The sequence below is a fragment of the Cynocephalus volans genome, chromosome X, assembly GCF_027409185.1.
Source record: "Cynocephalus volans isolate mCynVol1 chromosome X, mCynVol1.pri, whole genome shotgun sequence".
Lineage (NCBI taxonomy): Eukaryota > Metazoa > Chordata > Mammalia > Dermoptera > Cynocephalidae > Cynocephalus > Cynocephalus volans.
This window is the reverse complement of record NC_084478.1, coordinates 136,907,573-136,911,989: the sequence shown is the minus strand read 5'-3', so window position 1 is coordinate 136,911,989 and position 4,417 is coordinate 136,907,573. Positions and strand designations below refer to the sequence as shown.

General features: G+C 39.5%; 1 pseudogene; it reads right to left on the bottom strand.

Moving 5' to 3' along the window:
• Positions 1–1,762: 1,762 nt before the first annotated feature.
• Positions 1,763–2,110, bottom strand: LOC134367608 (large ribosomal subunit protein eL30-like; annotated as a pseudogene).
• Between the last annotated feature and the right edge of the window lie 2,307 nt (positions 2,111–4,417).

The following is a 4,417-nucleotide window of genomic DNA, read 5'->3' as shown; positions in this document are numbered from 1 at the left end:
CCTAGGATTTATTCATTTCTGAAAACAAATCTGAACCAAACCAATCATTTTGAAGTGATGGCGCCTGGGTTAAGGCAAATTTCTGCCCAAACATCAGCATGGTTTTCCCACCCTTACTTGGAAAAATACAATTCTATAATAAAGTGATTAATAGGCATTAAAAAGCATAGTTGTTTTAAAAGTTTATATCTTACAGTTGGTTACAGTGTGGTGTACAACAAGGTCAAGAGTTCGGATCTCCCTATCAGCCAGCCCCCCCCCAAAAAAGTTCATATCTTAGACCATATTTAAAAAGAAATAAACAAATATTGTACAATTCAGCATCTTTCTTAATAATTTGTGGCCTAAATCCTTTACAGGAAATGTTTTATGTTTTATCTCTCTCTCTCTCTCTCTCTCTCTCTCTCTCTTTGTCAGCTGGCCTGTAGAGGGAACATGAAATGTTAAGTTGTAATCAAAAACCTTTTTTTCTTCATTTCTGATTTATCGAACTTTGGTTCTAGTTTGCTCAATCTTCAGAGGACAGCTCATCACTTAGGGTCCAACTCTCTTCTCTTAGTCTCAGCCATAGACAGTTTGTCTCCTTGCCTCTACTATTTGAGCTGGGCCTAGAAAAGTTTTGTTTTTGTTCTTTGTTTTTAAAGATGACCAGTAAGGGGATCTTAACCCTTGACTTGGTGTTGTCAGCACCACACTGTCCCAAGTGAGCTAACTGGCCATCCCTATATAGGGATCCAAACCCTTGGCCTTGGTGTTACCAGCACCACACTCTCCCGAGTGAGCCATGGGCCAGCCCTGTTAAATTTTTTTTAATTGAAATTTTTGTTAACTTAATTGTAGATTTGCATACATTTGTAAGAAACAGTACAGAGAGATACCTTGCACACTTTGCCCAGTTTCCTCCAATAGTAACAACTTGCAAAACTATACTCTATCACAACCAGAATATTGACATTGATATAATTCACTGGCCTTATTCAGATTTCCCCCGTTTTACTTGCACTCATTTGTGTGTGTGTATGCATGTGTGTGTTAATTTATATACAATTTTATCACCTGTGTAGACTCATGTATCCATATCTAACACCACAGTCAAGATACTGAACAGTTCCAGCATTACAAAGATTCCTCTTGGGGGGGCTGGCTGGTTTGCTTAATTGGCTAGAGCACAGCCTTGTAACACCAAGGTCACGGGTTCAGATCCCCATACTGGCCAGTTGCCAAAACAAAACAAAGATTCCTCCTTTTGCCCTCTTAGAACCACACCCACCTCTCTCCATGCCTTCTCCCCTAATCCATGGCAACCACTAATCCGCCCTCCAATTCTTAAATTTTGTCATTTCAAAAATGTTATATAAATAGCCACTTTTCAAAAGTTTTCTGCACTTAGAGTGAGAAACATATGCAGTGCTATAGTATTTCAAGAAGGGTAAGAGCCCTCTTGTGTTTTTTGCTCCATTTGAAGGAAAATTTTTCCTATCAGAAGAGTAAGAAGGTAAAATGACCCACTTTCTGGATATTTTACTCTGGTAAAGTTCTAGTTTAGTGGCGGTAAGTAAAGCCCTTTAGCAACAGGCACTGCTTCAGGTAGTGGTTTCTATGAATAGAAATACACACCCCCCACTTCCAAGTAGTTCAGGCAGAACTTCAGGGCTTGGGGGAAAGAAAGAAAATTTTTGCCTGAGATTCATATATCAAAATTGTCACACTTTTTTTTTAAACAAGCTCTGGCAAATTTTACTAAAGAAAAATTTTGCTTGGTTTATCTTTCATCCGTCTGTTCTGTCATGCCCCTGATGATATGAGAATCACCTGGATCAATGATAGCCAGTGTGCATACTCTGTATTATTTTCCACATGCTGTGTCCAGTTCAATATTATTGCCACTGTAGTGATGGACACCAGTTTTGGCTAACATGGCATAGTACTCTATTTCAGATTTCTTCAAAGCTGGGCAGTTGTTGGTGAGGATGACCAATTTCACTTTGCCTCGCCGTATCATCTTTAGAGACTGCTTGTACCCCAGCACATACTTTCTGCTTTTCATAACAAGCTGGAGCCTAGAGTTGATCAACTCCAGTGACTTTTTTGTCTTCTTTGTAGCCACCATCTTCTTGCCTTAGGGGCGGGGCGGCCCCCAACCAAGAGCAGCCACCAAGATGGCCAGGTGTTGGGAAAAAATAGGAAAATGGTCAGGGCCCCTCAGATGTTCAGAATCTTGCCAAGCATTTGCTGTAAATGTCCTTAGGTGTTCCTTGTTACTACTTAATACATTGCGTATGGGCACCCAGGTGTCTAGGGTTAAGGATTTAAGTACAAAAGACCAACAGCTCTGATCCAAGTTGCTTCTCAGAACTCTCAGAGAAGCTACTAGGGCAGTTGCTCCTAGATCTGAATAAAACCCATTCATTTTTCTATACCCACGGCTCCCAGGACTTTTTTTTTCTATTACCTAGCTCACAGACCTGTGTGTGGAGGGTTTGGGACCCACTCTGTGCAACAGACTCGAGGGGTCTGTAAGCCCTAGCTTTATGCCAGGGATCCAGAAAGGAAGGAGTTCCCACAATGCAAAGCTCTTTACCTGTCACACATTGATAAAGAAAAGAATTCAAACCTAGCTTAAGGGAAAGGTTTTATTTACACATATAGTCTCATACTCCATTTCATATTCCATCTTGAAACCAAACATTCACATTCTTCAGGGCTATCAGAAAACGCGCTTTCCTTTGAACATAAATATGTCAGTAAGGATCCAAGTTCATTAGGAGATATATGCTTGACATTGTTTTTCCTGTAATGAGGGATACCACATTCTCTTGTTTCCTTCTCTCAAAGGGCAAAAGGAGTTCGTGGGAAGGCTGCCTGGGTTAGAGGTCAGCAATTCTTTTCTCATGCGTTCTCAATCGGTTTTGTTGTTCTAGGTTTTCCCTTTCTACCCAGAGAGACTGGGATGTTGTCACAACATCCTGCTTGTTTCTCCCCTCTTGTTTTCTGCTTGGCTAATCCCAGCACATTTCCTTTCCCAGTTCAACAACTCATCCTGATTTCAGCATCTCTTTTCTTTCCCTGCTGTGGAGTCATCTGAAGAATTTCACCTGCTGTGTTTCCAACAGGCCAATTAAAATTGGGGGAGGAGGAGGAGGCGAAGAAGAGGAATAAGAGCAGCAAACAAGAAATTATCAAGTGAAAATAAAAAATAATTAAAAAGTAAAATAAAATAAAAAATTATCAAGAGTTCAGCAAAGCAAAGAAGGGCCTCCTGTTAGGAATCAATGAAGCCACTGAACTGATCTTTACAATCCTTAGGGATTGTAGTCAGAGAGGAGATGAGTGAGCCTACTGAAGTGGAAAAAATGAGAAATGAATGTAGAGAGGGATCTGGAAAACCATATTCCCCAAAAGGAAAGACTTTAGGAATCCTAAAGCCCAAAGGATTAGTTGTCCCTACTACTGCTGTGAGCTGCATTCTATTTTAAAGGCAATTTAAAAGCAATGGTATCAGTGGCTAAATAATATAGTAGTAACTTGAGAACAAGGAAAACCTACCTGAGCTCTGTCATTTCGAATACCTATTAAAGAGTGTGTAGAGGAAGCAAGTCTGAGAGACTCACTGCAGTATGTAATTACGCACTTTGAAAGCACGATTCATCCATGGATCTCAAAGCACATTACCAACTTTATTTTTCATAACACCTCTGTGAGGCCATTATTCCCCACAGAAAGACGAGGACATTGAGATGCAAAGGTTACCAGCCACATTCATTCACCATGAATCACCTGCTGAGCTGGCCCTCTACCTGATTGTCATTTGAATTAGTTGACCATTTCCAAATGAATGCTTGAGCAGTGCTTTGAGTGAATTTTGGTTTCTGTTTTTTTGTTTGGAAGCAAGGGAGGCTGGGTTCCTTTTAAGATGGAATGCTGTTTGAAGAGTTGTTATTCAATAGAATGCATATGGCAACATTAAAATATTCAAGATACATTCCAGCACACACATATGAATCTATATTGTAACAGCCCAACTGGGTCCTTTTGTCCTCCGTCATTAACCTTGCTTAAAAAACAAAACAAAGAAACAATAATCACAACAATACGTTGAACTTTCAGAAAGATAGAACCGATCTGTGGTTACTTGAGGTGGGAGTGGGGGTGGGGGAGCAGATTAGCAAGAAATAGGATAATAGACACAAAGAATGATTATGTTTTATAGTCATGAATATAATAATTATCCTGATTTGATCATCACATATTGTATACATTTTTGTTTTGTTTTTGTACACAGGTATTGATATTTAACTCTGTACCCCACAAATATAATTGGTTATGTTTCAACTAAAAAAAGAAAAAACAAAATAATAGCAAATGAATCGTAGACAATCATAAAGCTTTAGGATCTGGAACAACCTCAGATCCCTTA